We start from the raw sequence: 15,170 nt of genomic DNA on the forward strand, positions 1-15,170 counted from the left end.
CGCTCTTCTTTGGCTTCGGGGGATTTTTAGATGTCTCCCTTCTTCTTTTTCTTTCTTTGGGAGGTTTCAAAGCCTCCACTTCACCAGCTGGAGCCAACCTCAATTCAACGGCGTCCTTGAGACCTACGTAAAATCCAGATCAGCGTCCCGTAACAGAAATATTAAAAAACAAACGAAGAACTCACCATGGGTTTTTGCCTCCCATCGACCCTTGGACAAGTCTCGCCAGCAACGCTCCGAGTAAGGGGAGGCAGAGGCCAGCTTTCGGACCCAACCGTCGAGGTCCGGGACCCACCGGGAAACCAAGTGGAGGCTACATCAACATAAAGAGTTTAGGACAAAGGAAAATATAAAGTCAAGAAAAGAAAAGAAAGCAGGGTATACTCACGCTTCATGTTCCACTCCTCAAAGAACGACATCCAATCTGCAAGAATGAGATCGGAGGTTTTGACTCGGACAAACTGGCTTATCCACCCATGGTCCTTGTACTCATCGATACTAACAAATAAAGATTTTTAGGATCGGCATTGAAACTTTATTAAGCCCCCCCCCCCCATAAAGTCGGGGACTATACAATCAGATCAAATGATCGAGGGTGAAGGACATCCCCTCGATTTGGATGGAGAAGAACCTGATTAAGTAAATGATTCGCCAGAAGGAGGGGTAGTTCTGGCCAAACGTCACTTGGTATCGTTGGCAAAAGTCAAGACTAACTGGATCTATAGGGCCCTGAGCCGAAATTGTTGGCCCAACATAAATGGGTAAGTGTATACGCTCAGGTACCCCGCTTTATACGTGGTAATGTCCTTCTCGGAGGAAGGAACCACTACTTCTTTATTTTTCTATTTGCAATCCCCCTTTACTTGTTTGAGCTCGGCCTCGGTCACCAGACAAACATACCGAGACATGGGCTCACATCGGCCTGGTGTTGAGACAGGTCTCTCAATTTTAAAATCATCTGTTTCACATGGCGGGGGAATACACTCCTCGATACTAGGAGGCACTACCAGTTTACCTTTGGTCGATCGAGAAGATGATGAAAAATATTGTTAGAAAAGAGAAGGGAGAGCTCAAGGAAATTAGAAAGGGTTAAATGAGATTTGAAAGCAATATGGGAATAAAGTTTGTAAGGTTGTGGGATCTATCTATTTATAAAGCGTGCTAAAGAAGCCAAAAGGCCGACCGTTAGCCGCCTTCAATTAATGGTTTTGGGAATCATACAAAAAGTGACTTTTTAATCATTTCAACCGCTTATGTCATGATATTGGAATCAGGACCAAGGCATCAGAAATTAATTTGTTGAAAATCATTAAGAACAACCTACAAGTCCAGTTCGGTAAAATACCCACTCGATTACTAAGCCCAAGGGCTACTCAAGCTCGAGAGAATTCTCACTCGGGGACTACCTGTGCAGCCTAAAGGCTAATTTCATTTCGAGTTCGAGAAAATACTCACTCGATTACTAAGCCCAAGGACTACCCAAGCTCGAGAGAATTCTCACTCGGGTATTTCTTGTGCAACTTAAGGGATAATTTCATTCCGAGTTCGAGCAAATACTCACTCGATTACTAAGACCAAGGGCTACCCGAGCTCGAGATAATTCTCACTCGGGGACTACCTGTGCAGCCTAAGGGCTAACTTTATTTTGAGTTCGAGCAAATACTCATTCAATTATTAAGCCCAAGGGCTACCCGAGTTCGAGAAAATTCTCACTTGGGGGCCATCTATGAAGCCTAAAAGAGGTAAATTTATTTCAAATCCAAGACCTTGTTCACACTCAACTCGGACTCAGGAGCCCCAGTGTCTTGAGCTTGCATCGAATCAATCTAAGATTAGCTCGAGGATTAACAAGGAACCTTAAGAGGTGTTAGTCGATTAAAACCTAAGGGTTTATTATGTTTCGAGTCCAATATTCGGACTAATCATTAGAGTTATACACTCGAATTTTTCATAAACAAAGGCAGAATAGAATTCCACACTAATCGAAGATAAAATGAAGAAATTCTTATATTGACAAAAAATGTTTGCAAAACCCACGAGGGGCCCTTACACAGAAACAAAGAAGCAAAAACAAAAAGCCAAGAACCTAATCTACTTTAGGGGGCATATCTTCGAGAGTTACATCTTCGGGAACCTCCTCCTCAGAGACTCCATCTCGATCTTCAGAGGAAATTGTGGCATGGTGAAAAACTTGGCGAGTATGGGTCTTGTCAGCACAACTATTGTGAAGCCACTTCTTGAGATATTGTACCGGTGCGGGGTGCAAAAGTTAGTAGATGATAGCGCCACCTCATTCCACGGAAAGCAAAGGGAACGAAGTGCCACACCAGGTTGAAGTTAAGAGAGATAAGCAGCAGTATAAAGTTCGCATATTTTCTGATATGGGAAGATTTCAGTGCCCCTCTCTCGTTGTCTCAAGCCAACAACAACAACCACCCAGTATAACCCCATTTAGTGGGGTCAAACTTTGAAAAAAGGGAGTCATGGCGTAACTGGTAAAATTGCTGTCATATGACCTTGTAGTCACAGATATGAACCATAAAGATAGGGGATTAGAGGAAGAGATAGAGAAGGGAAATGACTAAAAGTTGATGAAGAAGGAATGAGTATAGTTTGTTCATCCAAGTAACCCCTTATTTATTGAGAGACAACGACGAAACTGATGGCGCATTCAATACTTTTGGGGAAATAGACCGACGACGCATTCAATACTTTTGGGGAGATGAACCGACTGGACGTTTCGATCTCTGCAAACGCCTACGTCATGAGCATAACATCATTGCTAGGGACTCGGGAAAATCGAGGCTCGAATCATTTCATATCATTTCATTCTCAGAAATGCAGGGACGATCTGTATACAGTCAAAATCGAGGAGTATGATTTTGGAGTCTTAAATCGGGCTATAGGCTCGAGTCCAGGAGACTCGAGGTATGGGGGAGATCCGGCTAAGGGACACCCACCTCGAGAAAGCTGATCAAAGGCCTTACGCGTCCTGCATCAAGGATAGCATAATCTCGAAGTCAATCAAGAAAGAACGGAAATTTCTCAAGGATATGTGGATCTGGGCATTAATTATAGGATAACGGCTATACAAAATAGTACAGGTCCGTACTAGACCGTTATACACCTGTACCAATAGGATTCTTTAACTTTATGAGCAAGGCACTATATTGGGGTTTTCTCCTCCTATATAAAGGGGACCCCAATCATTTTGTAAGGGATTAGATCATTCACAACAATAGAATATTCTTATTCTTTTCTTGTTTAACGTGCTCAGCAATTACTCTTCAGCTTTTGCCTTTACTTTATTGTTCATACTTTTTTGGTCTTAGCTGACCTCGAGGTTCCTGGATAGACGAGCTTGAGGCCCATACTGTATTGACAACATTGATTTGGTTCATTATTTCTTCTTACTTAAGCTCAATATTACTTGTTTAATCACTAGTATTAAAATATATCACATATCTTTAAAACTACAAACTATCTTTAATTGTTACTCACATTTTTTGAGGTAAACAATTTGACGCCCACCGTGGGGCTAAAGATAATAGTGATTATTTTAGTGCTAGTTTTTTTATAACATACGTTATTCTTCACACTTTTTCTTGTCAAAGATTTTTTGATTTCAGGCCAAAATATGTCTAGCACCCAAAATGCATCTGCTCATGACAGTGAAGGACTTGGAGAAAACAGCGGCATAGGGATCGATGTACCACCTGTAAACCCTGAGGGAGTGCCAAACGTAGAGCCAATTGACATCAGCTCTCACAATGCTCTAAACACGGAAGTAGGCACAAACCCCGTAAGGAATGGACGCAGGGAGGCCCAGGCTGGAGGCCAGGAAACAAGGCATGTATGAGGCAAGTTTATGCTTATAATTCTAGAAACAAAGTTTAAGAGTGATATGATTGACCACCATAGGGTAGTAAACCATTCCCAAGAGTTGTAAAATGAAGCATGATTCGGAATTGACCTAGGGAACCTTAGATGAAGGTCTAGAAGAACTACACAAGAAACAAACAAAGCATAACCATCACATGAAAGTATCCATCATGAAAAAATCCAATGGAAGGAACAACTTAACAGAACAAACCCATGATCAAGAAATTTCCTAATGAAGCAAGGAAAGCTCTAACATGCTAAACGTAGTCACGATATAAGAGACATATCAATTTTCAGAAGCAAATAGGCTAGTATTGAACTTGATACTAGTTGGCCATAGATGAGAGGAGAGGCTAGTTATAAGGTTTAACCTAAGGTCTCAAACAATACTGAAGAACACAGGATTGCATAAGTCAAACCATACATTAGAACTTAAATGGCATGGAAACAAGCCTTAACTAATCAGTACAACATCATGCACTTAGCAGGTTGTACATGAATAACTTAACAAGATCTGAAACCTATGCATTGATTTATCACAAAGATACAGGACAAGGCAGGGAACACATATTAGTTCAAGTATCAGGGAAAGCATGTTTGTGCTAATAACATGATTAGGATTAACTATAGAAAAATATTAAGTTGCACATGAATGACTCAACAAGTATTAGAACATGTTCTGGGCATGACTCGACTAATCACAAGAATACAGACCAAGGCAAAAGCTAAACTCAGAATAAGCAACAGTAATAAGCATTCTAATATATACATTAAAGTAAACAGGCTTAAGAAAACAGAATCAAGGTAACAAACAGGTAAATTCGATTACTAAAAGTTATAGAGAATCAAGGAGAGCTTCAGAGCATACAATAGCATGTTGGTTCATAAAAATATCAGAGACAGAGATATTCAGAGCAGGAATTTAAACAAAAAGAGGATGAAATTGCAAGGGTCATAGGTACTTACTAGTTACAAATTAATGAACAAATAAACAAGAATAATTTCAGCAATACTCCAATGTCAATAGCAAAACGAATAGTATAACCCAGTAATCTCAGTGCGTCAGAGTTTTGAAGGGTTTCAAATGAACCCCAGGCAGTGCTCACACTGAGAAATATTCGATAATCGAATTCCGGTGGACTTGGCTTTCACCCGGCCAAGAGATTAAACCTCAGAGTAGTATAAGACAAGTGAGAATAAAAAAATAATAGTGATTTTCAGTGATTAAGGTCTGTCTTGGGCAATTAGGGGAGAGGTTTATATAGTAGCAAAATCAGCACACAAAATAAGGAAATATAGTTAATCAAACATAAATAAGGAAAGAGAAACATGCAAAATCATTTAAAATCAATTTAGGAGAAAATTGAGTAAACCCGAGTTCAAAAAGAGAGCATAGATGGTTGAAAATCTTACTTAATCGAACCCATATAGCTTGATAGTGAATGTATATAGACGAAACATAGTCTAAATCTCGAAGTTTGAAGGCGATGGCACTCGATTTGGGAGATTGGTACTTGCTAAAATTGGGGCAAGTACTATCTAATGCTATAGTCTTATAAGAACAACGAGATAATCCATAAAAGGTAAGTAGATCGTCGAGGGAATCCATTACTTGACCGGATTTGGAGAAGATTGAGGAAGGTGGCTGCTAGGGTTTGTGAGGAAGAAGGTTCGAGAGTTTTTGAGGGCGGAAGAATGAGGGGAATGGTCTTTAGGGTTTGGGATATAAGGAAAGGTGGGGATTTGTTGTGGGTCGTTGATCATTTGAGATCAACGGTCATGATCAAAGGGAAGCGGGGCGGTCATTTAAACGGGTCACGACCGGGTTCTTTAGAGAGGGTCGTTTGATTTGGGCTTTGGGGTTATTGGGCTGGCTTGGCATGTGGGCTGATGGATTGAGTTCGAAATTGGCTCCAAATTGGGATACAAACTAAATATACGAAAATTATTAAAAATAATTTACGTGAAATAATTAACAAATAATAAAAAAATTATTTATGTAGTAAGATGCTTAAAAATAATAGTTTAATATTATAAAAATATAAAAATACTATTTGGGCACAAACAATGTTATAAAATATAATTATGCACAACATATGGCTATTACTGAAAGTAAAGACTTCGAAATTCACATGAACAATGCTCAATAGTGCGCAAAACAGGGGATCTTCACTTTGAGCTCGTCCATAGCCACTTTGGCCAGCAGCCAGCCCTCTTCAATGGATGGTCAGCCCCCCCCCCCCCCCCCACGATCACCTCATCAATTAATACTACAAATACCATTGCCCAACCGTTAGATTACACTAAAATTTTGAAACCAGATGCGATTAATAGTACACTGCCAGCAAAGGCTGCTACTGTTGAACCTATATTAGTCAAAACAGTTACGTTCCTCCATGGACAATCCCTTGTCAAATTTATAAAAGCAGAAGTGGAGCGTATGAATGTGATCGAAGGATTACAGTATGCAGTTATAGGGAAATTTTCATATGGATGGCTAGATCTGAATGAAATTCGTTGCACTGTTCCAACCCAATGTCGAATCAAGGGTGAGATTGGATTTCTCAGAGATAGGCATATTTTAATTAGGTTAACATTATCGGAAGATTTCATAAACTTCACGTCTAGGAATGCATATTATGTCAAAGATAAGTATGGATATGAATATCAATTGCGATCACTCATTTATGATGTAAAATTAAGGTCGGGGAAGAAACTCCGATAGCAATGGCGTGGATATCCTTTCCAGGTTTGCTACCTACTTACTTTATCAAGGAATGTTTGTTTTCTCTAGCTTCAGCTGTGGTGAAGCCTTTGTATTTTGATATGGCTAATATAAATAAAACTCGACCTAGTTGTGCAAGAGTTAAGGTGCTTGTTGATATTTTATTTGTCTTACCAAAGAAGGTACGTATGGACATAGAGAATGAAGCTATAGGAGGAATAAGGACTGAATGGGTGAAGATTCGATATGATGTTTTACATAAATACTGTAAAGACTGCAAATTGCAAGGCCATGATATGCTTGAGTGCTGGAGAATGCATCCAAATTAATGGAAAACAAGAATGATAAATAGCAGGCTCCAAAGGATACGGTCCAAGAGAAAGGCAAAGATATTGGACCATTGATGGTGCTTATGAGTGGAAAAGTGGTTGGTAATGTAGGAGAACAGTGGAAAGAAGTGAGGGTCAATCGTGTTCAAAACAAAGTCAAGCAAAGTCAGGAACAAGAAAAAACTGGCAAAAAAATCGTGCCAATTGATGGTGTAGTTCAGCAGGTTCAGACAACTAACAAGTTTGCTATTTTGGAGGTTGAAGAAGGTGAGAGGAATAATAATAATCAATTGGTGTTAATAGAAGAAGGTAATGAACAAAAGAGACCTATACATAATCCTAAGGCAACTGGGAGTTTGAATCCTGCAGCAGCTGTGTTTAAACCTAGTTTACCTGGGATTACAAAATCGAAGAAAGGGAATAATGCTAATCCTAATGAGAATGGGAATGCAGCAGCTGAAGGTGTACAAAAGGAAACAACTGCTCAAAGGGTAACTAGAATTTTTGGAGATGTTGGCTTTAAAGAGAATGATAGGTTGCAGCTCAGTAGGAAGTAAATTATGGTGCGATCAAGTTGAAGAAGGTTAAGAGGATGGTGAACTCCCAGAGAGTGTCATTGATGAAGAGGAATCAACAAATAAAGAGGGGGAAGTAGAGGAACAAAGTATGAATGGGGACATGTTACACCTCCCTACAGGCTTCGACAGAGGTAGGAAAAGCAACAGGAAAAAGGAAGCAATGGGTAGTGGCAAAGAGAGATGCGATAGATACATTACAACGTGCTCAAACCTGCAAATATAGGGCATACTGAGTGGCAGCTGGCATGGAAGATTAGAATTGCAAGAGGAAGAGAAGATATAACAAGAGAACCTAGCTTGGGCAAGAGAAAATACAACAACAACATTGGAATATAATTCATCAAGGCAACAAGGAAAATAACATAACTTTGTAGATTCAAGTTTGTTTACCGTAGTGGCCGATATCATTGTTAATATGCTGGGTTGTTGATTGGGAGTTTGACATCTTTCAATCCTATAATCAAAGACACTTCAAAGAACAAGCTTAAAATAGTGTGTGTTACTAAAATTTGTACCATGCAATCACTATTATCCTAAGCCCCACGGTGGGCATAAAACTGCTTACCCTAAAAATAGATAACAATCAAATTTATACTGTGATTTTAAGGATACGTAATGTACTTAGCACAAATTGAGAGAAAACGTAAATTGATGATGAAATTAACTGTAAGTATAAATAAAGCAAACCAAATGAAATGTATAGCTTTGATCCTTAAGATAGGTTGCACTCGAATCAAGTGAATGTTTAGTTGATATAAGAGCACAGTAACCGAGCAACAAACCAAACAAGTATCTCACAAGAAAATATGAACAAAGTAATAGAGTATTGAGAGAAAAAGAGAGTATATTGCTTTATGTATGTGCTTGATGCCCCTTTTACAAGTGATCAGACCCCTTTATATAGTAGGGGAGTCCTATTCTTGGTACAATTCTAAATACAGTAAAAAATCCCATAATTGGCTAATTAATCGGCCTCTTCTTGATACGTGCTGGGATCTGCACCGTGATCCTCGCCCGATTGTGGATATTTTGCCTTTCCATTACTCGACCTAGTACATTACCCTCGATCTCCATCTCATTCGGTCTTGATCTTGGTCGGTCTCGATTTTGGTCGGTCTCGATCTTAATCGGTCTCAAGTTCTCGACCTTGACAACCTAACTCTGCACCATAGTTTGATATAAATCGAAGCTGATCCTCGACTAGTCATGATCCAACTTCAATCAATCGCACAAAAAGGGCAAGTCCGATTTTGACCGTATACAGATAGTCCCCTTGTTTTTTGGAGAGTAATGACAAGAAACAATTTGAGCCCTCAATCTTCACCATGACGTAAGCAACAGAGGTGACTGAAACATCTCGTCGGTACAATTTCCCAGGCATTTAATGTACGTTAGTCGATGGTCGGCCATTACCGTCTTTGAATCATCATTGAGTCATTATAAATATCCTCCTCCTTTTTCAAACTTTACTTTCGCATCTTCTTCACTCTAATCTCCACAATCCTTTGCCTTCCTCAAAGCTTTGTGTTTCTTTGCTTGTTCTATCACCAAACCAAGTGCTTCTTCTCAGTTTCCATTCTACTCATAAAAGTAAAAATGGCTAAGACTTAAAAAACCGTTCCACAAAAGGAGGCTGCTTTATCGTCACGGGCGGCCAGCGAGGAACCGATAGTGGAGCCATGCCTTGAAGAGTTTTTTTTTTTGGAGGGTGTGTCCTCGATTCCAACTTTAAGGTTGAAAAGACCTCTTCGGTTTCGGGTCGATGCGAGCTGGGTATCCAGGTACATATGCTCGATACTTGATAACCTCCTCTCCCAAGTTAAAAAATGTTTTAACTGGGGTGAGAAACACGTGGTGGTTCTTGCTCTAGAAGAATCAATCACCACTCATATGGAAGGGTTCTTAAGTGTTTATACTTACCCTTTCATGTTGGGTACTTTGGATCCGATTATCATAGACTTCTGCAAGAAATACGAGGTAACCCTCGGTTAGATTCATCCTTATTTCTAGAGGATAGTGATACTACTTCATTTCTTCACAAGCAAAGTTGAGGGGCTTCCTTTTACCCTTGACCATCTCATCCGCCTCTATAGCCCCCGGCTCTATCGAGGAGGACTAATAAAGCTTCAACGTCGGGCCACCAGGGCACCTTTCTTAAGCATAGATGAGGACAAAGACCAGGGCTGGATGAGCCGATTTATTCGAGTGAAAACCTCGGATTTGATCCCGGCCGAGAGTATGCCATTTTTTGAGAAATGGAATATGAAGCGTAAGTATAATTTTGTCCTTAATTTATGCTTATTGCCTTCGTTTTTTCACCTTTTCTGATCAGTGTTTTACTTGATGCAGTCGTTGCCTAGATGTCGGGTGTGGTTCCCAATCTCAAGGACTGGGTCAGGAGCTTAATATCACAGTCGACACATGTTGAGCGCGCATGGAACGATTTAGCGAAGGGTCGATGGGAGGCTAGTAGCCATGGCAAATTTTTCTTCATGACTTAATGATTTGACCACTGTTTGAATATTTTTTCGAACTTAATCATTTTTCTTATTTTGTGGGTGTCGGGAAGGAGGTAATGATGAGGCCCCCTTCTGGTGATGAAGAAATCCCTCCCCCATTATCTGTTTCGAAGCCGGTAGGGGAGAAGAAGAGGAAGAGGGCTTCGACTTCCAAGAACTCTGAGGGGTAGAAGCCCAAAAAGAAGACAACCCGTAAACCCAAGGGGAACGTCATCCCTTTAACTTTGGAGTCAGTCCAACGGCCAAGGGAAGAGCCTGAAGACGAAGAAGAAGAAAGAAAGAACTGAGCTGGTAGCGCGTGTGCGAGCCGGTGTCGATGTTCGAGGAACTCCTGAACTGATGGGAGCTGATAACATACCGTCGCGACCAGATGATCTCGAGGAAACCTTAGTCAAAGTTCCCGAGCCAAAAAAGGTCGAACTTGCTTTGCCTCGAGGTGAGGAAGCTATCAAGGAGACGACTGGTGCTGATACAGGAATCGGGCTCGAGGTTCCCCGAGATGAAGGCGGTGCCCCAAAACATTTACCTGGGGTGATAGAAATCGGAGACTCTCCCCGTTTCCTTCATTCACTGAGTCGATGATTAAGGATGCTCAGGCGGTAGAAACTTGCCATGATGAAGGGGTCCATAGTGTAGAAGACCCTTTCAGTGGCTATTTCATTGGAGTGGAAGATGCCACCGGTTTGGGTGACTTAGAGATACCAAAGAAGAGCTCGAGTGAGGCTTCCTCGAGCCTTAAGTTGACCAATCAGTTTCCAGCTCCAAGTGTTGATCCTGGGCGCAAGTGATCAATTGTCATCTCGGTCCCGGAGGATGCTCGGGTCCTTTCTGCTCTCGTAGGGGTGGCTAGCTCCTTTTGGTGTTTGGTAACCGAAGAGGACCAAGCTAAGATGGACGAAGTGGATATGCCATGCCTGTTCAATGAAGTTCAATAGGCGTTGATTCGGGTATCCTTAGATACCTTTGACAATTTCAATTTCTATACTTATGCTTTTTTATACAATTTCCTTTTCCGTGTTTTGCAGGATTCGGTGCTTTACCATAAGGCCTTCCTCCGATCCCAAGAGGAGTTAAGCCAGTATTAGGCCGGGATCCGGGGTTTACCGATAAGAAGGATGCCTTCAAACTTCTTAGTGATCAAAGAGAAATGGAGGTTAAGAGCCTTCGAGCTAATTTAGAGGTGGCCCAAAAAGAGCATGTTGATCTGGTCAAGCAGGTCAATAGAATCTTTGAAGTTACTGAAGACGAATCGGGCATAGTTACTAATGATCTGAACCCGCAGGTCCAATAAAAGATTGACATAATCGGGCAGTTTTGTGAAGAGGTAGAGACTATAAAGACTAAGGCTGAAGAATGGAAAAAGAACATGGATCACTTGACCTAAAAAAGGAGACTGCCCGGGCCTAGCTGGCCTCGACTAAAGTTCAGCTTTGAAATATAAACAAAAAAACCTTGGTACAAGCCAAGAAAATAGAGGAGCTCCAGCCTCAGTTAGGTTCTGCAATTCTGATTGGGAGAAGCTGGTCACAAAGCTCGTAGTGGCCAAATCGGAGTTCGAAGCGACCAAGGCCAATGTTGATGCAGTGGTGGCTATTTACCGGGCCGATGCTGAAGCTGCTCAAGTCCGAGCAAAGAAGGTCGCCGAGACTGCTCAGGTTCGAACAAATTGGGTCGCCGAGTACGCCAAATGCTAGTCTCGAAGGGAGACTCTCGAAGAGATCCACGCTCGGGGCTTCGATCTTTCAACCGAGATTGAGAATGCTAAGAAGCTTGAAGCAGAGGCCAAGAATGTAGCTTATCTCGACGGTGATGACGAATTCAAAAGCTTGAGCGAATCCAAAAATACGAAAGATCCCGAGGGAATATATGCCACTCTTAGAGATGGAGATGACCAGGCCACTTAGGTATTTAAATAGTTTTTGTATTTCTGTAGAGGCTGCTTAGGCCTTTTGTAAAGAACTTCCATCGGGTCGTGTTGCCCTTGGAAAAAGAGTTCGATAAATATATAAGACTTTTTCCTTTCCTTGGCTTTTGAATTTGTTGTCGTTTTGTTAATTTATATAAGGGTCAAAATGCCTTAGCATAAAGTTATGAAGTTGTATTCGAAGGTTCATGATTTGAGAGGGTAAGGACCGATAGTAAGTACTGCCCTTGACCGTTTCCGATTTGTAATCCCGAAGTGAATGTTCGAACTTTAATTAGAGTTGCCCTTAGGCTTAACAGTTGAGTGAGGATTTGCTCGAAATCGAGATAAAGTAGCCCTTGGTCTTGATGGTCGAGTGAGGACTTGCTAGAACTCGATATACGGTGGCCCTTGGGCTCGATAGATAGTCCCCGAGTAAGAATTTGTTCGAACTCGGGTTAAGGTAGCCCTTAGGCTTTGTAGTCGAGTGAGGACTTGCTTAAACTCAAGATACGTTGGCCCTTGGATTCGATAGATAGTACCCGAGTGAGAATTTGTTCGAATTGGGTTAGGTAGCCCTTGGGCATTGTAGTTGAGTGAGTACTTGCTTGAACTCGAGATATGGTGGCCCTTGGGCTCGATAGATAGTCCCCGAGTGAGGATTTGTTCGAACTCGAGTTAAAGTAACCCTTGGGATTTGTAGTCGAGTGAGGACGTGCTCTAACTCGAAGTAAAAGTAGCCCTTAGGCCTTATGATCGAGTGAGAACTTGCTCGAACTCGAGATACGGTGGCCCTTGGGCTCGATAGATAGTCCCCGAGTGAGGATTTGTTCGAACTCAGATTAAAGTAGCCTTGGGCTTTGTAGTCGAGTGAGGACTTGCTCAAACTCAAAGAAAAAGTAGCCCTTATGCCTTTGTATTTTTGTTTTCTTTTGTGTCTTTTTCGAGGCCATTTTGTTACGGGTTTCAGACCTCTCCGAGCCATTTTAAATTCGCCGTAGCCTTTTAGTTTGGGTGTATCCCAATAAGCTCACTCTCCCGAGTTATCCAGGCTTGCATAAGATAATAGTCCCCGAGTGGGTATGGTTGTGGCCTTTAAAATTCGAGGGTTGCCTAATAGGTCTTATGCCCTTGACGCTCAATAGTTCGATCTGTTCAAGTTTATTTTTTGGACGGTAGTCCCCGAGTGTTGGAGTGATTACCCAAATTCCGATTACAATCGGCCCTTAAGCTCATTTCCATAATAGATTGAAAGTATGGAATTGTAAAGTAGAAAAACTTTTTCCAAGACATGAGATAATTGCGAGGAGAAAATACTTCTCTTTATTTTTGTGAGAAATGATTACACATGCGTACATGTTTTGAGCCAGGGCTCGAACAACCTATGTGGGCACGACTCGTTCGACCGTTTGGCCCTATCGACGCCCTATCATTATGAAGTAATTTCCTCGAAACAAAGTTGACATCCAGAGGCAATGCCCTTCAGTATTCGAGGTTGATCGTAGGGAGCTTGGGATACTATTAAATGTTGTCTTTGACACCGATTCGTGGTCGGCCTTCGGTGCTAAGTTAGCACGATCCGTTGTTGCCTCATTAAAAACCTTGCAAAAAAACCCAATTGGGACAAAAACGGCTCAAGGGAAAAAGAGTGCAATGCATGCTTTAAGACCTAAAGTTTTGTGCCGCTCCTTGTTGATAACCTTCATGTTAGTCAAAAAATAGAAAGAATTTAAATGGGGTCGTACCTTCATTTGGATTTCGGTTGTTTAATGTGACTTTCCTCAGTACCAAGTCCCCGTGAACTTTGACCTCGATCATTTCTCCTCTCATTCCGTGCAAAGTTTTGCCCAAATCCGCTGCCTCTACGGCCTCCGTTATAAGGTTGATATCGATCCCTATTTGACCTTGGTTCTCGGTCAATATCCCTCTTGATTTTATCCGTGGGTCTGATAGCATAAACGGACCCGGATGGAGCCCCTAGTCGTTTATCATCGACCCTGATGTTTGACTGATACCAATTGTGTACGTCAGCCCAAGTGACAGCTAGGTATTTGATAAAATTCTGCTTTAACTGCTGTAAAGCTATGGAACTCCGATCGTTGAGACCTTGAGTGAAGGCCTGAACAGCCCAATCGTCAGTGACCGATGGCAAATCTATTTTCTCTATTTGGAACCGAGAGACGAATTCCCTGAACATCGCTTTATCTTTCTGCCTTACCTTGAATATGTCCGACTTTCTTGTTGCAACTTTAATGGCTCCGGCGTGCGCCTTTACAAAGGAATCTTCATTTGTATTTCAGATGTTTAGTATGACCTTCTCAGTACCAAGTCCCCGTTAACTTTGACCTCGACCATTTCTCCTCTCATTCCGTGCAAAGTTTCGCCCAGATCCGCTACCTCTACAGCCTCCGTTATACTATTGATATTGATCCCTATTTGACCTTAGTTCTCGGTCAATATCCCTCTTGATTTTATCTTTGGGACTGATAGGATAAACGAACTCGGAAGTAGCCCCTAGTCTATTATCTTCGACCCTAATGTTCGACTGATACCGATTGTGTACATCAGCCCAAGTGACAACTGAGTATTCGATCAAATTCTGCTTCAATTACTATAAAGCTATAAAATTGATCATTGAGACCTTGAGTGAAGGCCTGAACAACCCAATGGTCGGTGACCAGTGGCAAATCCATTCTTTCCGTTTGGAACCGAGATACGAATTCCCTGAACATCTCGTTATCTTTCTGCCTTACCTTGAATAGGACCAACTTTATTGTTGCAACCTTAATGGCTCCAGCGTGCGCCTTTACAAAGGAATCTGCAAGCATAACAAACGAATCAATAGAGTTGGGTGGTAAATTATGATACCATATCATGGCACCCTTTGATAGAGCCTCCCCGAATTTCTTCAGCAATATAAATTCAATTTTGTCATCTTCCAAGTCATTTCCTTTGATGATGCATATATACAAGGTGACATGTTCATTTGGATCAGTTGTCCCGTTATACTTAGGAATCTCGGGCATACGGAACTTCTTGGGGATTGGCTTCGGAGCCGCACTTGGGGCGAAGGGTTTTTGCAAAAAACTTTTAGAATCTAGTCCTTTCAATATTGGAGGTGCCCCCGGGATTTGGTTGACCCGTTATAGGTTTCCACCTTCTTATCATTTTCCTCGATCTTCTTTTCTCCTATCTCGATCCACTTCATCAACTCTTTGAGCATTTTTAGGATAG

The sequence above is a fragment of the Nicotiana sylvestris genome, chromosome 9 (genome assembly GCF_000393655.2).
Source record: "Nicotiana sylvestris chromosome 9, ASM39365v2, whole genome shotgun sequence".
NCBI classification, from domain to species: Eukaryota; Viridiplantae; Streptophyta; class Magnoliopsida; order Solanales; family Solanaceae; genus Nicotiana; species Nicotiana sylvestris.